Consider the following 24,847-nt stretch of genomic DNA (forward strand, 5'->3'; position numbering starts at 1 on the left):
TTGCAAATCAATTTTTTGAAAAAACTCTTATCCATATCCAAGAGCAAACACTTACGGTTTACTCCTGAAAAGCCAGGCCAGCATCTGAAGCTGGAGCTCAACAAATGTGTCTTTGTTTCAACTGATCTGAACATCAGATATAAAAGCTCTTAGGCATCTGCCAAGAGTCTTTGCCATATTGTATCTTACAAGTAAGAGACAAAGGGCTTTGGAATAATTAAACAAAGTACAATTTCTACATTTTATTTGCTCAGGACCCTGTCCTGTATTTTTTATGCCAGCAAAATGTAATTGAAAGTTAGCTGAAAGGTGGCTCACGTGAGATTTAGAGAATTAGACTCATAATCCATAATCAAAAAATGTCCCTACCAGTGCATATTAGGCAGTAATAAGACTTGAATTCTCTTCTTAATTAGACAGAATACAATGATGTGGCTAAATAAATGCAGAACTTGATGACTACATTCATTTCACCATATCAGAACAAACATGATGATATGGCCAAATGAGCCATGGTATCCTTCACATTTAAAGGCAATATAAGTCTCTTCACTCTGTGTATTTATTTCCCATTTACACCTCTAGCCTGTCTGACTTGGAGTCACTGATGAACACTGAGCAAAGAATGCATATTCAAACACAACTGAGTTTCAGGAAAAGCAACAGGGTGAAGAAGCAAAGCATATCACAGGATGCTTGGGGCCCTCTGTGCATTTTAGTTTTCTGATTAATGAAATGTGAATTAAACTATTGCTTTATAGGGTTGTCTATATAAGCATGAACAATTCAATTTCTGTGTCTTTTTCTCTGCATGTAAAGCAAAATAGGTGAGGAAAGAATTCCCATAACAGAATCAAGTTCATACGGGCTCTTCGACATTATGCCAGAACTGGCCTACCCTGAGAAACAGTCTAGTGGACCAGTACAGCTAAGGCCTCTTAAAACAGCAATATTCTAGGAAATTATACAATAAAGATTTTTCAGAAGACAGTCGCTTTATAGTTGGCTGTGTTCTTTCCAGAATATCACACAAGTATTGAGGATTTTTCCTTAGCATCCTGCCAAGAGATTCCACACACATACACATAGTGAGTAAATGCTGCTCTGAAGTTCCACTGAATGATTCTTACAGCTTTCAGATCAATTCAGGATAGAGATGATAAGGGAACATTGACCCCACATTGACAACATGTGGTCTCTGCTCCCAGCTGATTTCCTGAGCTGTCCTGGGCATCTTAACAACACACTTCCTGTTCCATCATTTGTGAAGTCCAGCTAAGAGTCATTTGAACTAATCCTGTCACAGCCATAATATGCATCCTATATGTTTGAAGATTTTTAAGAAATGCTTCCAAATAATGTGTTAAAGTAATGTGGAGTGTACTTGGCTTGTAAGTCAATCATGTGTGTACTCTGCACATTTACCTTGCTAAAGCCACACGGCTCTTGCAACATTGATTCACAGTGTTATTCTGGCTTTCAAAACAAAACAGAACTTTGAATTTGATTTGAAAATAATTGGACATGTTTCAATCAGTGAAGATTTTGGTAAATGCAGTAAATATTGAAAGGCAAAACTGGTGACATCTGACCTGAATATTTTGAAGACTTTATAATTGTGGGTTTTGTTTTGCCAATTGTGAGAGTTTTTTACTCTGGTGTTTCTTACCTATATCAAGCAATAATAATGTTAAAATCTATCTAATTGCTTTCCATTTCTTAAGATATAGCTATTTGTTTTAAATAAAATGCGGTACTACATTCTTTGTGAGTCAAAGACTTTTTTTATTTTTTATTTTTTACTGTAACCCAAACTGTGATGTTTTCTAGTCATTGAGAGGGGTAAACCCTTATTTTTTTCTGTGCCACATATACAAACACACAAGCTTAGAAAGTAGCCTGTGGAGTGATTAAGAGAATTTAAGTGCTGCCTGACAAAACTAATATGTCATGGAAAAGAAATATAGAAGTAGTGACTAGTCTGTGAAACTGCACCTAAAAATACTGTATATATTCATCTAAAGGTAGAAAAGGGACAGAGATTTTCAAGGATACAATTACAGTTGTTTTCTTCCTGGGCCAGTATGCAAAATAAAAAGAATTCTTGCATCTTGGTGAAAGATGGGATTTCCTAGAGCCCAGCATGATGTTCACCAGAGCTAAAGCTGTCTGGTTTAGCCTGGATTATTCTCTAAGGGGGCTAGACCAGAAACACTCTCTTATTGGACCAGGAATAACAACACCCTCCTCAGACTTGAGTGTCTCATTCAGGACATGAGCAAAGTGTGTGCCTTGAGAATATTTCTAATAATGCTGATTTTCATTGATCCATTTTATCCTCTTGCTTCTGCTTTGTGATAAATGATGTAAATTTATGAATTGGTTGGATACATAAGTGCCATCTGTCATTGTAAAAGAGAGCAAGGCTCAGCTGCAAAAATGGATAGAACTGGTACCCTTGGAATCCTCGACTTGTTCTAACAAACTAAGTCAGTAGAACAAGGGTAAAGGACAGCAAAACTCAAGTTCTGTCAAAACACATTGCTTACGGTAGAACAAATCCTGCAGCAATCATTCTGGTGGTGATGCTGGGCAAAGCAACCTCATAACCAAAGCCAGGGTATGCTTTTTGGTTCTGATTTTGGACGTGAATTTAAATTCAGCAAATTGTTCTAGCTTCTATAAGATTATCAAACATGGGGATTAAGTCTTCCTTTTCTTTTATATTTGTTAACAGTAGTTTATAAAGTGTAGTTCATAGAGGAAGCACTTAAGACATGCTATCCATTGCTTTTTCTGAGTGTTTTACTTTTTACAGCCTATAACATCATTCCTTCTATTCTAGATTTCTTCAGAGGTTCCCTTCATGGCATGAAATATACTCTGCTTGAATGTGACCTCCATGCCTTTATTTTATCTTTGTACAAAAGTGATTACTTGTTTCCTTGTACAAAGAGTAGATCATTCTTGTTTTTGTTTAATTGGTTGATCTTTTTAAAATATGACTAGAAAATAAATCAGACTTCTAACAGTATAATTCTAAAAAATTTTTATAATTGGGGCACCTGGGTGGCTCAGTCAATTAAGCATCTGACTCTTAGTTTTGGCTCAGGTCATGATCTCAAGGTCTGCTTGAGATTCTCTCCTTCTTCCTCTGCCCTTCCCACCTCCACCTCAAATAAATAAATAAGTAAAATCTTTTAAAAAATTTTTAAATTACAACCAGATTTGTGAAGTTATTTTTTTCCTAGGCAAAGAACTTTATTAACCTTGTTTCAAACTTTATTCTCAAGCTTCTTCAGCTTAATTAGCTGCAAAGAATGAATTGTGTATAAGCAAAAACTGAAAAGAGCTGCAGTGTCCAAAGGGCTTGGGCTTAAAAATATTAGAGAGCTATATTTTATCAGATCCATGAACAAAATTTTAAAAAGCAGTCATAATATAAAATAGCAGCTCCCAGTAACTTCTTCAAGTTTTATCTTCTTCAGAAGTTGACTCAATTCAGTTTGCTTCATTCTTGGAAGCTTCAACAAATTCTCCACAAGATCTGATACTTCATCATCATCATCCTCTTCGGTAGCAAGTGGTGCTTTTCCATCCACGGATTGTTTGGGCAGAGCTTCAGCCAGTCTTCTTAAACTAGTCAGACTGTCTGAACCAAGCTGGTTTAAGATACTGGGTAGCATTTCTGTCAGCTGCTTTGTCTCAGCATGGCCTGTAATGGTGAAAGTGTTCGCTGCCAGTGTTGCCTGAACTTTAGGGTTGTTAGAATGGATCACTGTTCCTTGGTTTGTGAACATATTCACTTCTTCAATACTAGAGATATTGTTTACCCCTAATTTCTTTAAGGAGAACTGAAGTTTTTTATCATCTGCTGTAGCTGTTCTATGAACCACCTTCTTTCCATGAGCAGTTCCTTTCCCACCAATGCGCACTTGTGCTTGCAGTTTGGCGAGTTTCTCCTGGTTCATGATAGTTTCTTTCATCTTATTGGAGTGCAAATGGGACTGCGCGGGGGACTACGGTTGGCGCTCAGGGGGTCTTGGGCAGACCAGCTGAGGTTAGGCACACACACGCGGGAACGCAAGATGGCAGCTCTTGTGAAGGTATTGAGATCAAAGGTACAGGACGGTCTTGCCTTCTAAGCATTAATGCCAAATTATTTTACATTTGAAAAATATAAATGGTGGTACCTGGGTGGCTCAGTCAGTCAAGCATCTGCCTGGGGCTCAGGTCCTGATCTCAGGGTTCTGGGATCCAGCCCTGCGTCAGGCTCCCTGCTCAGCAGGGAACCTGCTTCTCCCTCCCTCTCTCTCTGCCCCTTCCCCTGCTCATGTGTGCTCTCGCTCTCTCTCTCAAATAAATAAAATCTTTTTTAAAACAATATAAATGAAGATAAATAAAATCAACTTGAATATCAGAGAATGATTAATTTTCAAGTGAATTAATAGAACAGTTTTTTTTTTGTTCTCTATAGTTTATGACAGGTGAAAGATGTTCATACACATTTTATTATCATATGACAAGAAAATAAAGAGCTAAAAGTGGTAGGTGATGGACAGGATGTGGTGAGAAGCAACCCTGCCTCTTTTACCAGAAAGCTCCTCAGCCTTCCTTCACTAGAGTTCCTTCTACTATAGCATGCGAAGTCAGGGGAGAAAGGACCCTTTTTCCTCCCAGAATTATTTGACTAGTGGAGTCATTCTTCCTTAAATGCCGGTTATGTATACCTGATGTATCAAGCATTATCTTAGCAGGATCTCTACACTCTGAAGGCCTGATATATGAGGCAAAAATATGAAGAGCCAGCAAGGTACAGGGGTCTTGGGACACCAAAATCACCAGCAGCAAACCCAACACAATGTTAAATGTCTGCCATAAGGCTATCAGTATGAGGATTGATGTCAAAAGGTTATGCCAGATCTTAGCCTGCCAGTGTGAGTGACGTGGGTGCAGCTGCCAGACTGCAGAGCAGGGGACCAAGTGGGTTATTTCAGGTCCCTGTGCTTCACCAAGTCAAAGAATGAATTGGCAATGCAGAACAGCATGCTACTGATTTCCAAATTCCTCTTACAGTTCAAAGGAAACAGAGAACACAATGAGGCTCTAGAAGAGATACAACTTAAGTGAGTTCTGAAGAAAGGGTAGAATTTAAATAAAGTAACTCAAGAGGAAAGCAGGATTCTCACCGGTAGAATTTGAGCTTCTGCATCTTCTTAAGCAGCTCCCCCTATTGGGAGTGCTCAGCCTGTGCCCCATCTCTATAGACTTCAACCAACAACCACATGGGCTGAAGAGCTCCTTCCAACCCACACAGAGGTCCTCCTGCAGGACTCAGCCCTGTGGTTATTATAGCTGCCCCTTAACTCTGGCAACCCACTCCAGTACTATGTCTCTTTTGGAAGTAAAACCAAGCCACAAACAATGGTCTCTTCTAGGCAACTACTCTTGATCTTTGCCTGTTCTCTCAACCTGGCTATAGTTGTTCAATTCTCCTGGAGTTCTCAGAATCCAGCCTTGATATTGATTTCCAGTTCTTAGTCTTCTGCAACCTAATAGATGTCCTTTGAGGCTTCTTGGCCCCTGGCTTCCAACTCCATTGGCTCTTCTCACCTCTGATTTTGGCATTTCTCTTGGCAGGGGATGAGAAACTCTATGTGGCAGGCCCAGCCTTATAGAAATGCACCCCCTCAGTCTCCCACACTTGTGAGTCTCCTTTTTCTACCCTCATAGCCCAGTAAACACTCAGGTGCTTCGAGAATAAAGACCAACTAAACACAGAGTGTGGCAAAAAGGACAATGTTCTCTCCACTGTGAGTTCCTCAAGACAGGTGACCATGTCTTTTCATTTTGATTCTCTATCACCTAGAGCAGAGTCCTGCATAAAATGGGCACTATTTAGTTAGATGTTTCTTAATTATCACTCCATGATAAGGTAGAACCATTTTAGTCCATCTCAGCTGAGATTCCCTGCTATGGAGATCAAAACATTAGGTGCCATGCCCCTCCACTCCCTGCCCCAATTCCAAACCAAGATGCTATGCAGGATTTGCAAAGAGGGTAGTCAAAATTCTGTTTTCTTCTCAGCACATCATCCACCTCAAATTTTTAAAGGGGTTGAAATTGAAGAGTAAAGAAGGCAGCTCTGTTATTGGTGGAGTGGTCAATATGCTGTTTCTCTCTCACTTTAAGTCAAATAGGGGGACTCCTAGGGCTGCACTGCATGACAGTACCCGAGAAGTTGACTGATATTCTCTGGACTTTAACAAGGTCCAGAAAATAGTGCCTAATTCCTTTCTAAGGGAAAAAAAGGCAAAAGGCTGTGCTTTGAACTGCCTGCCACAATAGTAGAACAAAAAGAGATCTGGGAGAGAACTGTTCTCCACTGATGGCAGCAGGTGCAGGTCCCTTGTCCTGGGCCAGATGTGACTCCTACACAAAAAGTCAGCATGAGAACTACTTGCAGGGGAAACTGATTGAGATAGAGGGGGTAGGCCACCAGATGTCCAGGGCTGAGAAAGAAATCCAGCATGTGACCTCCTGGAAAAAGATCGGCAATGGGAATCTGCCACATCCAGAGGGTGTAGATAGGATCTCATCTGACCAGCTAGTTCAGCACAGAAGAGCTTTTGTTGTTGTGGCCTCAGGCCCCTTCCACCCATTGCAACCCCTCAGGAGACCAGGGTGTTCCAATGAGAGGGGAAAGAGGTATAAAAGGAAGGCTGAAAACCAAGGCTGGGAAACAGAAAAGCTTTCATTTGGGATCAGATTTGAAGCTTTTTATAATGACAGTGGACTAGATATTTCAGTTGCTAAAATGACATTGTTCTTCTGGTCACTCAAGGTGACCAAATAACTTTAAATCAGCTGTGTGATCCGAAGAGCCATGGTACTTCAGATTTCATCTGAAGAATGAGGAAGAAATGGTTAACAGAGGTTTTGAAGGCCAAATGCTGAAAAAGGAAGGGAAGCTGCTGTTTCATGCAGTTGAATTCAGCTGATCTAAATATAACAAATAATGAACTGACAAATGAAAAAATAAATGCACATGAGGAAATCATTACAAATTCAGTCATATGACTCAATTTGACTCAAGATATTATTTACCATAAATTCAATTTTAAAAGTTATCTCCAGTTCCCCTTCTAGTTTACTATTATCTCTGCTCTTAACAGGTCAAAATTCTGTCCTCCATTTTTTGACCATTTCAGGTGAATACTCTCCCTTACAGCTGCCAGTTCAGAGCTCTGACTTCTGCTCTCCTAAATTTTATTTTATTTTTTTAAAAGATTTTATTTTATTTATTCATGAGAGACACACACAGAGAGAGAGAGAGAGAGAGGCAGAGACACAGGCAGAGGGAGAAGCAGGCTCCATGCAGGGAGCCCGATGCGGGACTTGATCCCAGGACTCCAGGATCACACCCCGGGCCGAAGGCGGCACCAAACCACTGAGCCACCCAGAGATCCCCTGCTCTCCTAAATTTTAGAGCAATTTTATTCTTGAACCCAAGTAAGCCTTTGCCTTTTTTTTTCTTCTCCAGAACTTTCCTAATCTGCTACTCTGTGGACATATTCAAGACATATATCCTTTTCCTGCTTTTTATATTCTTTTTTTCCAAAGTAAAAAATCCAAGATTTGTTGGCACATTGGATGCTTGGGCACCAGAGAAATTGGAACTGTTATCAAGTCAGACATGATTTGGGAAGAGGGTCCTATATGGTTTTTTTGAGTCTCTCTTTTCTGCCATCGTTTTGGTTTTCACATGTAGGTCACCCGCCCTCTGTTACAGTTCACTATTTCAGGTCTTCCCATGGAATCATGAGCATATTTAACGAATTTGCTCTTTCCTCAGGGCAGCAAACTCTTTGAGGGCAGAGTAAAGATTAAGCAGAGGCAAAAAATGAGTGCCCCAGGGGATAAAAGGATTAAAGAATTTGAGGACTACATCCCTGTGGACAATGGTATGATTGACTCTCCATCAAGATAGTTCCAATACTTTGAGGTGTTATTTTACAACATATATTTTAACATAGGTCTTTGTGCTAAATCACTATTGTACTGTTATACTTACAGGCTTACTTACTCTTGTGCTATAGTACTAACTGGTAGACTTTTAAAGTTCTTTGCAGTTTATTAATATCAATTCATTTTATTCAAAAACATTTGCTTTTGCAGGCCAGTGGATTCAGCATACTCTTAAGTAGTATTAAAGTATTGATTGGTCCGTGTTTAAAAAGCCATGACAAGTGGTTTTATATGATTTGATTTAGCTGTCTGCCTCCCTGATTCTTGGTTTGGCTGACAGCAATCCAGTGCTTTAAACATTGGTTTAGTAAACTGAAGAGAAGCATTGCCCTTCACTCATTACAAAGTGGTAAACAACTAGGATTGAAGCTGGAGGAAGGGTCATCTAGTTGCAATTATTGCTATGAGATTTAAAATGTTTTTATTTGAAGGCAACCTCATAGTTCGTTTCATCTGAAGATGGTCTGTGATTGGACCATATTGTACAAGATAACTGTTCTTAAGGCCTTCATCATCTTTGCTTTAGAGCTGGGTATGCCAGCCAAGTTCTTCTTCCAGGGCTCATTTATCTCATAGGTGACACATTAAATAGAAGCAAATAAGTCAAAGTTCGAACTCCAGCCTCTATGTTGTCTTGGTCTGTCAGGTCAAATTAATCATCTAATAGTGTGCCCTTGAACGAGCTGCTTGCCATATACATTTAGCTGTCCAAACTGCATCCCCCACCACCACCAGTGGAAATAATCTCTGATGAGAAAACAAGCTCACAAAAGACAAAATCACCAGGCAAGTGGGACAGGAGGATGATTAGAAAGAGGATGTACGGTTTTCTTTTTTCAAATCAAGCACTAATGGCATGCTGTTTCCACTGGTGGTTGCTAGAGTCCCCTCAGTGTATGGCATTCCATGGGAACTCAACCTCCAAGCAAGCATTATGCCACCCGTGTGATATTTCTGTGGAACAACCTAAAGGAAATATGGGAGAAATATTAAGTGTCTTGTGAAGGAATCTAAATACATTCTGAAAGTTTGATTTCTTGGATTTTTTTCATTATTATAATGGAAGATCCAATGAGTTATCACTCAACAGTCCAGCCCAGACCAGATATGTTGGAAACTAAACATGAAGAATTCTGTTGTGTTTAGTGCTCCAGTGCCACAAGTGGACTGATAAATTGGATGAAGTTTGGAAAGATCCACAGGAATCATAACAGTAATAGGGGAGAGTGATTTACAGAGCATATTCAAAAGAACCAACTATGGTATAGTGTAGTGAAGTGATGGCGAATAGAAAACATGAAGCCAGAAGTATTTGAAGTGTATGAATGCCAGCGTGAAGAATTCTATTTCACATGAAGAGAAAATACTCCCTAGAAGCTAGACTTCATGGGATAAAATGAAAGGGAAATGAGTTTAAGCTGTTCACCAAATATTAATAGCTAGTACTTTTTAAAATTTATTTGAGAGAGAAAGAGAGAGTGTGAGGTGGGGAGGGGCAGAGGGAGAGAAAGAATCTCTAGCAGATTCCCCAGTGAGCATGGAGCCCAACATGGGGCTACATGTCACAACCCTGGGATCATGACCTGAGCCAAAGTCAATAGTTGGACACTTAACTGACTGAGCCATCCGGGCATTCCACTAATACTTTTTTATAATTAAGAAAATGAAGCTATTATATCAATAAACTGTTATCAGTGAGATAGCATTTCTTTATAATTTCAAAAAGATACTGAATTCTAGGAATCAGGTCTAGGCTGTAGCAAATTCATGAAGAGTCTGTTTCCATTCTCTGAAATTATGAATTTTTGGTGTTCTTTTATCCATGTTTATTTAACATTTGTGTGCTAGATGCTGCAGTACAACACTGAACAGAAACAGAGCCCTTGGCTTCACAGAGCTCATGGTCTACTGAGAGGACCAATGATAAACCAATAGCCACACAGATAAATTTCACATTACAGCTCATGTCAGTGCTCCGCAGGAAAGGACAAATAGTATTCCAAGAGTTAACAACAGTGACCTTCCCAGTCTGGGGAGGGTGGTAGGAGAAGTGACATTTCAGCAGAGGCCTGAAGAGGAGATACCTTCGAGGAGATAGGGGTAGAAGGAGAAGTTGTAAGGGGTAGAAGGAGAAGTTGTAAGGGGCAACAGGCAGTTCTGTGAAAGCCCTGAGACACCAGCGAGCAGGGCACAAGTTTAGTAACGTGATTAGTTTCACTTGAGACCTGACTTGCTCAGAAGAAAGAAAAATTAAAGTGTAGGGTAAATGACCTGAGGTTACCCAAGAGAACCCAGAACTTCAGATAATTCCACTAAGAACATTCTATCCACATGACTTAGTGTCCATAAGGTTTGACATGCTGCAATTATGCTTCTGCAGAGCAGCCTAGTCTTGGATCTTTGCACTCGCACTCGGGGCTGGGAAGATCTGCATGCTTAAGGAGTTTGATGTGGCCACTGCTGTCCTCTGTGGCCATAGAAATGTCTATTCTTTCTATGTTGGAAACTGAAAGGATAAGGCCCGTTAGAGGGAATAGTTGTGGGAAACTACTGGATGGTATTTTGACTTTGGTGTATTATTGTATAAAACCATGTTGAGAAATAAATTTCTTATATTCCACAGAAGTAATGAATACAATGGAGGGAAATTTAAAAGGAAATCCTTAGGATGCCTGGGTGGCTCAGTGGTCGAGCATCTGCTTTCGGCTCAGGGCATGATCCCAGGATCCTGGTATCAGGTTCCACATCGAGCTCCCCTTGGGGAGCCTGCGTCTCCCTCTGCCTGTGTCTCCGCCTCTCTGTGTCTCTCATGAATAAATAAATAAAATCTTAAAAAATAAAGGGAGATCCTTAATATCATGTAATTGAGGAATTACAATTTCTAAAATTCCATGAGTGTTTCCTCATGAATGATTTTCTGAGGAAGTGATGCATAATCCCTATGTATAGGGACACTCCTGGGTCACACCCTTATTGAGAATGAACATAGGCTAACTGTGAGGTATTTAATAGGTGTTCTGTGGGAAGGACACATCAAAAAAAGTTTAGTGAATTACGTTTAACAGAGGCTAGGTGAAACAAAGCTAAAAACAGACTTTCTTACTGCCCAACTGATAAAGTACTTAATATTTTTTATTAATATAAATTGTAAAACTCTTGTAAGGTAATAATATTTGACGTTGCCCAAACTTTTTCTTTTTTGGAGCATCTTTTTTTCTCCTTGAAATACACAATTCCTCAGAACCAAATATTTCCTATATACCACTCATATAGGTGATCTAAAATTAGGAAAAAAGTCATTACTATTTTTTGGTTCTAGAATTTATTGCCACTTTGTTGCCTTTGTAATTATATCTATAGTTCTGAGCTGAGCAGATAAGACCATTCACTGTCTGGACTCAGTCCATTTTTTTCTTCCATTTCCCCTGCCCCAGCACATGTACTTTATGCTGTAGCCACAATGAACTTCTCCCTTGCCCTGAAAACACCTCCTTTTCTTCTGTCCGTATCTTCCATAGTCCCCTCTGCTGGAAAGCCGTTGGTCCCCACCTGTTACTTCCCTCTGCTCCTGGCCCCACTTCTGCTTGTCTAGAGTCTGTTCAGTCTTAAAAATCTAGCTCAAATATCTTCTCTGGCACTTTGTTCTTCCTTCTGTTAAAACATTTTCACCATTATATTCTTATTTATCGGTTTCTCTGACCCTTCCCTGCTTCTGCCTTCGCCAGGCTGAATTTCTTGCTTCTGAAATGACAGAGACAGTACTCCAGTTTGTATACAGTCTTACCTGACACAGCATCCAGCACACAAACGAAATATCTATACTGAGTGCATGAACTTGAATTTGTGTGTGCATCCATATGTGTAATAAAGATATTCTCTACTTTTAAATAAAACAAATCAGACCATAAAAAAACCTCTCTGATGAGGAACACAACTTATCTTTACATGCATTTTTTATTGCACTTATAAAGTATTAAAATTATGTATTTCTATGAGTCATATGGTAACATTGTCCTTGAGCACAGGGATCTTAACATACTCATTTTTCATTCTTAGCACTTAGCATAGATCCTGGCATTTAGTAAATGGCCAATAAATGGTGCTTGAATTAAATGGAATTGAATGTTGCTCAGCCACTTGCTGCTACCCCTGCTGATGTAAGGACTATCTCAGCAAAGTGACAAAATGTTTGAACTCTGGGATCAAAATGCTTGGTTTCAATCCTAGCTCTTCATCAGCTCTGTGACCTGAACCATTTTGTCTTTTGCTTTGTCATCTGTAAAAAGAAGATGTTCATATTGTCCAATTCTGGGGCTGTTGCTTTAATCTTAATCTATATTTATATCTATTTCTGCATTTATTCTATTTATTTTGATAATATAGTGTCTTTCCCAAGCCTTCCCAGTAAGGGAACATAAGCGCTATATTATACAAGGGAAAACATCTACCCTTTCTAAATTCTATTAAATGTCAAATCAGAGATGAGGATCATATCAATAAAGGAGTTACCTGAGCAAATATGAGGTTATAATTTGCATTCGGTAATGATTATAATTTGCCCAACCAAAATGATCTCATTTGATTGTAAAATGACCTTATTTCTCAATTTTTAGACATTGTTGTAAAGCTTTTATGAAAAATTCTGTAAATGTCAGGGGAAAAATTACTATAGGACATATTTTTTATTTGTACTATTTTACAAAGTCTTTAAAATATATATTATTTGATTCTCATAGGAACTCTGTAAAGAAAACCAGATCTAGTTTTGCAGTCCAGCTGGGTGATGGCACAAATAAATGACAATGGGCATAGTGTATACTGAGTATCAAATGTACATTTTAAATAATTAACACAGGTTTTCAGAGCATGAAATTATTCCTGAGAACCACTGTCATTGGGATAAAAATATTATAGAAGAGGTAGAGTTTCAGGTGGGCCTCGGAAGATAAGATTTAGGCAAGTGTAAAGCAGAGAGGACGGAAGTTGACATGTATTTGGTATGTTTAGGGTGATGAGCTCAACATATGGCAGGAGTGGAGGCTAAGCTGGTGCTGGAAGCTAAGTCTGGTGGTCTATACTAGAGTGCTGAGTATAGAGCATGGCTTGGAATGCCATGCCAACCCACACATTCCCCAAATTAAACTGTTCACTTCCCTGCAGACACCACTGGCTAACATCCTCCATGAATCACAAGTATGATAGGCATGGAAGGTCTTGAGTCACCCTCCCCCAGGGACCTAGAGCCAGACACTGGCTTCCCCCTATTAAAATAAAGCTTTGCTCAACTGCTTCATTCAACAACAATAACCAGCACCATCATTGTTCCAGCACTATAAAAATACTCATTCAGCCACTAAAATTTACCAAACATTCCTACCAGAATTGTATTGGCTATTGAGAATGGCTTTAATAACAGGACTTTGTTCATTTGGTTTTTAGATGTGTTATTACTGATTTACCCATCCAGTCAATTTCGATTTTCTGTGCTGGGTAAAAAACTAACCCCCCAGCCTCATTCCCTGGACCAGAAAAAAGAAAAAAACAAAATATAAAAGAACTACATGATAACCACGGAAAGTAATCATGTACTTTCCTGCTCTAAATTAGGGTTTTCAATTCTGATATGGATTTTTCATGGATATTGTAGTCTTCCCTGAAAGTATTACAAATAGGATGCATTCTCATCTTCTGTGAGTTAGGGGTGGGAGTGTGCAGGAGGAGGAGGCTAACATAAGAGGGAGGAGGTCAGAGTGAGAGTGATTTAAATCCTCTGTTAAATTTCATGTAACTCCATGAGACTAATGTAACATTTTTTTCTGTTGTCATGCAGAACTACTAGACTTAATATGCATACTAAGAGCCTTAGCACTGACTGTAAAAAGATAGATAACCTCTGAATAGATAACTTTGTTTTTGTCGTTCAGAGAAAGCCCAGTATTTTTCACTTGGTGTCCTTAAGTTCACACACACTTCTGTGTGTAGTCTTTCTTCTCAAATGTCCCCTCAAATCAGAAAGAAGACATAAAGTAAAATTAAATGTTTTTACCAGAAGATGATTCTTGTTTGCTACTTTAGATCTTTAAAGCACATACGTACCATTTATAACCCATTCTCAGAGTAATCTTTTGAGAAAAATGATGCACTGGTTATTGATAAAAATTAAGATGCTTAGGGCTTTTGCTTGATTTTATTCCAAATCTTCAGGAATAACAACAACAAAAAGGTCATTTTTAATAACAATAAAGTGGCAATGAGAAATAAGTCATGGCTGTAAATTATAAGCTGAACCCGTTAAGAGTCTCAGTACTTTTTCTCATATGCACAATACCATGTAGCATCCTACTGGACAACCGCCCATGGCCCACTGCATTGTTTCCTCAAGCTAGCAGCCCCTTCTCCACGGTGGCCACCTGTCCCAGAACTGTCTCCTTGACCTTTTAACAACATTTGGTATTGTTTCCTGGAGGGCCCATGACCACCCTGGTTCCCTGGCTTCTATAGTAGAGCAGTACCTTGGTACTTCCTTTACCTCTCTGATTGCTCCTTCGTGAGCTCATTGGCTCCTCCCTGTGTTTCCTTAGTGCAGGCACTGCCCATGGTCTCTCCCATCAGGGAAGCATCTCAATCACAAAGCTTTATCCTCCATAAAGACCAAATCTATAGCTAAACCTGCCTCCACCTGCCTTTTGAATTAGAATCCCCCATTTTTGATTCTATGTTTGGCATTGCCCCTGGCAATATGTCTTTATGACACCTTCAACTTATTCCTTTTCCATCTCTTCCTCAACCCCTTCTTCTGGAATATGTAAATCTTCTCTAAATCATAAACTGTATTAGGACAACCCTTTTGCGTGTTTTCATTTTTACTTAAACTTAGATATCCTCAGCACTTAGAAGAACGCCTGGCATATAGCTGACATCTGGTAGATATTGGATGAATGAATGAATGAGTATCACCCCATCTGTACCCACTGCAAACCAGCCTAACTCTCCTCTGCATCCTTGCGGTCACCTCTGCTTAAAGCTTGGGTGACTGTATTATTTATCACCTAAACTGAGTGGAAAGAGGCACTATTAATTTTTAGTGTGAAAGGGGCACTATTAATTATTATGCTGGGACACTAGTCATACATTTGGGAAGTCTGTGGAAAACCTGGTTGAGTGCTTATTCTAATCATTGGCATTATTATTATTATTATTTTTTACTTTTCCTCCTCATATGTTCCCCTACAAGTCAGCTACCAAGACGTGTATCTTGTCTGCCTTTGAGCTTCTCCTCTTTGCACCCTCACTTTCTTTCACTTGACTGTTTCAGGCTTCACCACATCTAGCCTGGTTACTACTAATAATTCCTTGACTGGCCTGGTTGATCCCTAACCAGTCTCTGCAGTGTCTGTCATTGGCCATTCTATTTCCAGTACATGTGGCTGCCAGATTAATCTTCCTAAGGAATGACTACAGTAATATATCCCTACCCAGAAGAGTTCTGTAAGTTCTCTATTAACTTTGAAGTAAATGCAGACTTCGGGTTTTTAAAGTTCTCAACCTTGAACTAATTGACATTCGTAGGTATACATGTTAGAGACCTGAGCCACTCAAAGCAAAATTGGTGTCACCTGGGAGCTTATTAGAACTAAAGACTCTTGGACTCCATCATTAGACCTGTAGAATTATAATCTACATTGTAACAGGATTCCTGAGTGATCTGTATACACATTGAAATTTGAGAAGCACTGCTCTAACTTTAACCTAACTGGGAAGAATCACAGTTCCAAAATCACACCCCCAGAGTTTCACTTGCATGCTTTGTTCATACTGGTCTCTTTTTATAGGATACCTCTTCCTACCTTCTCTCCTTATTGTAATTGTATTAATCTTCCAAAGGTAAACCTCAGCCACTACATACTCTACAAAACCTTTTCTGAAGCAACTACTATCTTTGCATTCTGTGAGCACCATAGTGTTTAATTTCTACTCTTACTACTATCTCACTTACCTTATGTTACAGTTATTTAGGTACTAAGTTTACATACATCTGCATTCCCCACTATACTATAAGCCCAATGTAAGCAGGGACTATCTTTTTTTCTTGTGATAAAAGATACATAATATAACATTTACAATTTTAATCATTTTTGTGTGTACAGGTCTGTCTGTTTAAGTAGATTTATATTGTTGTGCAACCACCACCATCCACCTCCAGAATAGTTTTTACTCTTTCAAACTGAAACTCATACTCATTAAACATTCAACTTCTCTTTCCTCTCTTCCTGCAAACCATGGCAACTACCATTCTACTTTCCGTCTCTGAATTTGACTACTGTATATACCTCATATATATAGAATCATACAGCATTTGTCCTTTTGTGTCTGGCTTATTTCACTTAGCCTGATGTCTTCAGAGTTTATCTGTGTTGCAGCCTGTATCAGAATTTTCTTCCTTTTTGAGGTCAGTTAATATTCCGTAGTACATATATACTGCAGTTTCTTTATCCACTCATCCATCAATAAGCATCTAAGATGCTTCCACTTTTTGACTATTGTGAATAATACTGTTATGAACATGGATATAAAAACATCTGTTTAAGTCCCTGATGTCAGTTGGGCGTACACCCAGAAGTGAGATTGCTGGGTCATATGGTAATGCTACTCCTTCATTTTTTGAGAACTCTCCATACTATTTTCCATTGCAGTTGTATCGTTTTATATTTCCACCAGCAGTGCATAAGGATTCCAGTTCGCTACATCTTCACCAACACTTGTTTGTTTTTTTTCTGTTTTGGGTGGGTTTTTTGTTATGTTTTGTTTTGTAATAGCCATTCTAATGGGATAGTTATGAGATGGTATGTCCTTGTGGTTTTGATTTGCATTTCCCTAGTGATTAGTGATGTTGAGCATCTTCCCATGCGCTTATTGGCTATTTGGATGTCTTCTTCGGAGAAATGTCTGTTCAAGTCTTTTGCCCATTTTCAATCAGGTTGTTTCTTTTTTGTTGTTGTTGAATTGTAGGTGTTCTTTGTATATCCTGGGTATTAACTCCTTATCAGATATATGATTTACTCATATTTCTCCCATTATGTATGTTGCCTTTTCACTCTTTTGTTAGTATCCTTTGATAAACTATTTTTATATCCCTACTTTAAATGGCGTCTGGTCCATATTTATATTTTCAGTGTAATTGAGTTCTTAAATGATGCTTAATTAATGATTTATCACTTTACTTAAATTTATTATACAATCTAGCTAAATCTAAATTAACTTTGCTTTAAAGTTACTTGGGACAAGTCCAATGGGAATGAGGAACTTCACATATAATTGTAAACATTTTCAGGCTTGAACTCTACTAAGATATATAAAAGAGGTTTCAAAACACTGTACTGAAAATTTCCCATCACTGTCCCTAGATTTAGAATTTTGGCAACTTCCACAGGGAGGCTTTGAAAGTTAATTCCTCTTGTATGACAAGAAAGAGATGAGAAATTATTTGTGGGACAATCAGATGAAAGTTTGAATCCTTGTGTTTGGCTATGGGCTGTCCCATGATCAAAGACAGATGGGAAATAGAAAGTAACTCTGAAAGAATGAATTTTCAGGGAAGTAAGGATGTTTATAAAAATTCTGAATGTTCCCTGAAGCATGACTTCTGTTGATCTTGCTCTACTTAGATGCATCATTAATATGACAGTAGTGAATAAAAAAAGCTAGTGAATATTTGTAGGATGGTAAAATGAAAGAGATAGTAGTTTCTTCATTATTTCTGAACTGCATTACTTAGATAATTTATAAGCCAAGAAATCCACTAATAATATCTCTATTAACAATTCTGATTCTCTTACTTTCTCACATTCTGGTCTTTCTGTTCTGTGATTTATTTTTAGTTGTAAAACTGTACCACAAATTATCTTTAGCCTATCGAGTCACATTGGTTGTGTACTGCTATGAACATGTGCCCTCTGTAGACAGCTTAATGGAAATTCTGATTGTTCTGGTTGGTTTGCATTTGAAAGGATTACATAAAACTTTGAGTAATTAATTAGCACAGCATCCCAACAAAGAGGTAGTTGATTTTTTACAATAAAAGGTCAAGCAAGAGAAAGTCAATTTGAAGGCAGAAGATATTGCCTTCCTAGGGTCATTTTTATTCTGAATTATGAAACAACTTCAAAGGCATGAGTCAAGCACTTAGTATTTCTGGTGCAAAACATTACTACTGAGCAACTGTAGATCTATCACAAGATCTCTACTGGATTAACATAAGTGAGAGCTAATAATGGCCAATTCATGCACAGATGTAGGTGTATTTAAAGGGTATGTGTGGGTAGTCAACCAGGGTCCTACTTAGCCTTCATTATAATTCTCTATTTACTCTATTTACCCAACCCCTGCCTTTGTGATGAATGATCCATTTGGAGCAAATTTTGGGCTCTTGCAAATATGTAAAGTTTACACATTTTCCCCAGCTGCTTGGTATAATGCTTTAAATGTTTTCCCCTGACTATTCTTGACTCATTCACTTACCTGTGTTCTGACGTGATTTGTCTGATTGTTTACATTAAAAGAAATGAACAGGAATAGAGAGTTAAAGCCAGGAACATATGGATCTTTCTGAGTTTGATTAGTTATATCATAAGTCTAAAGTGTGACAGGTGTTTCTGAGACAAGAGCTATTTTTTAAGGCTTTTGAGCCTTAGTTGGAGTTTACACAAATAAATGCTGTGACCACATTTTCCCAATTTCAGTTCTGGAAAGAAGAAGAAAACCAATAGGTATTGTATAAACAACTTAAATTGAAAAAGTTCATGTGTTGAGTATCAAACTTACCTGAAATCATACAGTTTTAGAAACAGGGTATCTATTGTTTCTTTCACTTTACATGAAGTAAATGAGACCCAGTGAGTTTAAGGGACCAACCTGATGCTATATAGCTCACTAAGGGCAGTGCTAGAATGAGACTCAGGAACTGGAAGACATCATAGCTCAGTGTCCTCACTATTACATATCATCTTCCTTCAGTTAATCCTTTTGATAAGCACTGTATTAATCAATTCTTGCCTTTATAATTAGAGGAAACCATGTCTATTGATGGAATCAACAAGTTGTTCGTCTATTAAACATTGAAATTTTTCTTGTCCTAATCTTCCTATTGGAAGAAAAATGCTAAAGTGGCAAAATATTTTTGACAAGGTAACAAAATCCTATCCAGTGTGAAATCCTTAATGACATCAGTCTGAAATGCAGAACGGTTGCTATTTACATACAGAGACTTAAGGAGTGTACGCTTTGTTAACAGTTTTTCAGAAAGGACATAGTATTAATGGACATTTAAACAAAGCAAATGTAGAAAGAAAAAAAGAGCTGACCTTTTTATACAGTATGCTTTTGGATGCTAGTGAGGGTGAAAATAGACAAGACTTAGTCTTACAGAATTTCTCTTTGCTTAGATGGTAGAAGCATTGACAATGGGGAAGGAAAGAACTGATACATAATAAAATCCTTTCTCCTATTAAGACTTATGTTAACATGTTTTATACCAGTTTATTTAGAGATGGTGTGAATTGATACTAAACTTTGAGACAGATTTTAGATGAAACTAATTATTAGCACTTTAGTTAAAGGAAATATACAGAACTAAAGCAGGGCAACATTCAGAAAGGGTGATTTTGTTCTGCATATGAACGCCATGCAAAAACCCAGGTAACCTCTTACATTATAATTAAACGTTAAAATAAATCCTAGGACATTAAAAAAGTAGTACAAGCGGTTTTCTCTGTATGTTAATTTCCTGTTGTTGAGATTACTGTAGTGTGGAAAACTGTTCCCTCCTGCCCAAATCCGGCTGAACATGAGAAGGGTACAGTGAGATAAAAATTCAGCCTAAGTGATATTAGCAAACTTTTACTGTATATTAATTTCCTTCTGTCTTTCTGAAACTAATTGTGCTATGCAAATCAGTGCCCCCCTATTCCCCAAGCTCAGCTAAAAATGAAAGATGGAGCAAAAATTCAGCAAAATTGGCTCACAAATACAAAAACTAATTTCCTCTTCTAGAAGAATAAAAAGTGGTAAGTATAATTATTTATAACCAATTAATATATAAGAGCTCATAGTAGTAGATAGTTACAGGTGCCTGTTCTAAATGCTTTATAAATATGGTCTTATTTAACATTCACAACAGTCCAATGAAGCAGAGTACATTATTATCCTCATTTCACAGGTGAGACTCAGAGAAGCTGTAATTTGTTCTAGAAAGTGGCAGAGCTAGTCTGGAAAAGATAAAGGCCATGAACAATGTGCTTATGTACTTTATCCTGCAGTTTATATCCATTTGTGGTAATCCGGACTGTCATGATAGTTTATCTTTTGAGTATAAAATCAGAAATATCTGGAGAAATTAAAAGATTGTGGATCTATTGATATTTCTTGAATTACTTAACAAATATTTACTGAGGACCAACTATGTACTAAACCCAAGGATTCTTAAGTAGCTCCCAAAACAAGGGAGATTTTTCTTCCAATTGCCTTCAGAACAAACTTTACCTAAAATATATATCATGTATGTCTATGTGTATGAACATAGACACACATTCCTTAAACAAAGAGAAAGGGAGCTTTCAAATACCTCTTTTTTTTTTTTTTTTTACAAGCCTAGAACAAGTGGTAGTTTATTGGGAGACATATACATTCCCAAGCTATGTTCAGTTTGCTTTGAACTACTAGAACTGTTCCCAGTCTTTGTTCAGGATTTTTTTTTTTTAAGATTTCATTTATTCATTCATGACAGACAGAGAGAGAGAGAGGCAGAGACACAGGCAGAGGGAGAAGCAGGTTCCATGCAAGGAGCTGGATGTGGGACTTGATCCCAGAACTCCAGGATCATGCCCTGGGCCGAAGGCAGGCGCTAAACTGCTGAGCCATCCAGGCATCCCTAAAGTGATAGTTTAAATATGAGCATATACTTGTTAGTTGAATGAAGAGATACATGAGAGAATGTGACATGAAAAATAAAAAATAAATAAATAATTTTACCACAGAGATATAATTATTCATCATTTTTAATTAAGAATTTTTAAAGGTATTTGAAGGAAGAAAATCTCGGTAAAAGAAATTGCCATTTTCATTGGAAAAGACCAAATTTGGGACACCTAGGTGGCTCAGTGGTTGAGCATCTGCCTTTGACTCAGGGTATGATCCCGTAGTTCCAGGATCAAGTCCCGCATCGGACTTCCTGCATGGAGCCTGCTTCTCCCTCTGCCTATGTCTCTGCCTCTCTCTTTCCATCTCTCATGAATAAATAAATAAAATCTTTAAGAAAGAAAAGAAAAGACCAAATTTAATTTGGCTGTGAAGATTGAGAAGTAGGTAGGCTCTTCATCTGTGTCAGCACAAAAATAAACGTCTACAGAGGCACCTGCTAACTGTCTCAATGCTTTGAGAAGCTGAGAACTACAAGTAGGAGAATGTACTTCTGAATTGGTTTCTGAGATGTCCAATGAGACTAAATAGAAATAAAGATATCCCACTTGAAAGGTTGTCAGATAAAATACAGGACAATACAATTACAAATACTGCATGGGACATACTTCTATTAAAAAAAACTCTTTGTTCTTTTATCTGAAATTCAAATTTAACTGGGAATCCTGAATTCTTATTTGCTAATTTTGGCAGCCTTACTCAACTTTCCAAGCCTTATTCTGGCTTCTCACTTCTGGTGGCTCCCATTGTCTTGGTCAAAAATTCCAGTAGGGTATGTTTGTGGTGATGAGAAAGGATGGAATGTGATGGTATCTCTAACAGGGAATATTGGGAGAGCCTCCCAGAAAACCCCTGAGTTGGAAGCTGTAAAGTCCTGCCTATAGAAGCCCTTGGAAGACACGTTATGTATTGGGCTGGCTCCTCATAATGTCTCTCTTGGCCTCTCTGGAATTAGTCGGCCTGCCTTCACTTCCATAGCCATGCCCTTATTTCTGTTCAGGATGGCTCTTATTCTTAAGTATTTTCTCATCTGTACTCTTGTGTAAGACTCTTCATGGCACAGGGTCTTACAGTATACTACTATCTCCAGCATCAGCACAGAGACCAGGACATAGTAGAGGACCAACAAATATTTGCTAAACTTGAGATTCTCAAAGATTTTTGTTGTTGATGATGTTTTTCTGCTAATAATGGTAAGGAGGAAACTCAGATTAAATTATTCTCTCCTAAGCCCTCATTATTCCTCTTTACTTTTAAAAGTCCATAGGAAAGATAGAATCACACAGAATTCCATTGTATTTTGTGTCCAGCATAATGTCTTATATATAGGATGTAAAATATTTGTTGAGTGAACGAATGAATGCTAATTATGATATTCGAGTACAAGGAGGGCTGACATAAGTTGTACCTGCATCTTATAGAAATAACCTTTCATCAGAGGAGCTTTTCTGTATTAAAGGAGCTGGGCCAGAATGGGAGAGGGGGCTGGTTAGATGTTACTCAGCTTGGGACATATTGAGAAGAATTGGTGGAGGGGTGCCTTGAGGAAGTGAGGAAGAGGGATTACTCATAGGGTTCATTCCCCTAAGATAGGAAGTGTTTGAAGTAGGAAGAGAAACTGGGGACATAGGCAGTACCAAACAACAGTGATAGAAGGAAGAAGGGGAAGGAAATCACAAACCCTGTTATCAGAAAGGGGAGGGAGGGTTCCTACAGCTCCTGAGCCCTCTGGGCTCTTTTTCCAAGTGGCCATATATCTGAAAGGGACAGATCTCAATCTATATGCATTAGTTAGGGAGTACCCACAGGCAGAGATTACTAAATTCTTATTTTCACATAAAACATCAATCTTCTTAAACGTAATTCAATTTGAAATACTTATTTTTGTGGAATGTGATATTCCACATGTGAATATCACATGCCACAAAATATTTGATCTGGGCCAGATAAAAATACTGTGAGTCACAACCGAGTCCCCCCCCCCCATCTTCTCTAATTGGTTTACATTATACAATAAGGCAAAGGCATAATAGATAGTTAGCTAGCTGCTGTTTAATCTTGGAATATTTTCCCACCAGAATAAAAGCAGACATAGAACAGGTTAAAATAAATTTAACAATACCATGCTAAATATTTAAGTAAGTAGATACTAAACCATAAAGAATGGTTTTTAATTCTTGAAGACATTTTCTTGTTGTTTTTACTAGTCCAAAAAAAGAAAAAAAAGCTTGTCCTTCCTTTTTTTTTAAGAGCTACTCACTTTTGGGAAGTGATAGTCTCAATCTTTTTTTTTCTATTGCAGTTAACCAGAACACAACTATCTTGGACTGAATTTAGTTGAAGTCAGCCTGTATGTAGCATTGATCAACTGTTTAAGGCAGAGAACTGTCTTCAGGTTTCAGAACTCTGCTTAAAATTGTTGCCCAAGTATATGCCTTATTAGAAATAAATTAAAAGAAGGTACAGAACAGCTGGAAACATTATTTTTCATGTCTAATATACATTTTGTAAAATAAAAAATGGTAAAAAAAATTAAGTCATTCAGACTATGATATATCACATCCCTGACTTGATGAAAATTGTTTCCTTTTTTCTTGATATATTATCTACATTGTGACAGAGGGGCTGATGAGTGTTCATGCTGTTAATGCTGTCATAAATCATTTTGCTATATACTTATTTTAATGTATTTTTAAGGCAAACTTGGACTACTGGATACTTATACAGTACTCTTTTATAGGACCATGGATAACTCCTGTCATAACCTCTAAAAATCCTTCATAAAACATAAACTTTTAGCTTGAATCCAAAAGGTTAGCTTTCATAATAGTTCATCTTTGAACCCCCAGCAATAAGCTCCTTTCACTAAATGTTGATATAATATCCGGCCTATCAAGAGAAATCAGTGTTTAATGCTTATGAAAGGCATAGAACTGTGCAAATGTGTTGTTTTATAAGGCATTAATCCAGAGATCCAATAATATGTACAGTGAACTTTATCTTGACAGGTAAATCAACCCACTGCTAAGTAAAACAGCCAGACAATACTACCCTTGTTGTGAACTGCAGGTGTTTCAGAAGCCGGGTAAACGCAGGAGAAACCTCACAGCCTCAGATGGCAGGAGTGAATGGTAGTGAAGGAAGCAAAGCTTGGTGAGTTGGTTAGGCAGGTGCTTGGGACATTTAAAGGTGAAAATAGAAATAAAAAATCAAAAGCAGGTGCCTGTTTAGCTTTTATGGCCTTACTAGAAATAATGACAGAGCTAACATTAGGAACACAATCGATTCAAATAGTTCTTTCTAAAAAATCTTGGTTTGGAAGAATGAATTAATGCTTTGGAAATTACGCTGCTCTCAGGATTTTTTTATTTTTTATTTTTTATTTTTTATTGCTCTCAGGATTAATTGCATCCAGATTAATTACTGGAGAATCCTGTTAAATCTAAGAACAAACATATTTATCAGCCTCAGAATTATTATTAAATCCCTCCAGTGTCGGTGACAGAGTTCTATCCTCTATCCTGCCTTTTAAAAAAGATTTTATTTATTTATTTGAGAGAGTGAGGGAGACAGCTAGTATGAGAGAGTCAGCACAATGGGGTAGGGGGTCAGGGGAAGGACACATGGAGAGGGAGAAGCAGACTCCCCGCTAAGCAGGAAGCCCAAAGTAGGGCTCCATATGGGGCTCCATCCCAGGACTCTGGGATCAAAACCTGAGCAGAAGGCAGACATTTAACCGACTAAGCCATCCAGACACCTGTCTATCCTGTCTTTTTTAAGCAAACCATATAATCTTAGGAAACATTATTTGCAAGAATTTTTAACAGTTGTTGCCAAGTGCTATATA

The 24,847-nt window shown here is 38.0% G+C and overlaps 1 protein-coding gene and 1 pseudogene across 13 annotated transcripts in view; one reads left to right on the top strand and one right to left on the bottom strand.

Annotated features, from left to right (window-relative positions):
- STARD13 (StAR related lipid transfer domain containing 13) overlaps positions 1–24,847 on the top strand; it is a 513,518-nt gene that overhangs the window by 243,963 nt on the left and 244,708 nt on the right. The window lies entirely within an intron of this gene.
- LOC140615706 (transcription factor BTF3 pseudogene) lies at positions 3,382–4,012 on the bottom strand (annotated as a pseudogene).

The sequence above is a fragment of the Canis lupus genome, chromosome 24 (assembly GCF_048164855.1).
Source record: "Canis lupus baileyi chromosome 24, mCanLup2.hap1, whole genome shotgun sequence".
In the NCBI taxonomy this organism is placed as follows: domain Eukaryota; kingdom Metazoa; phylum Chordata; class Mammalia; order Carnivora; family Canidae; genus Canis; species Canis lupus.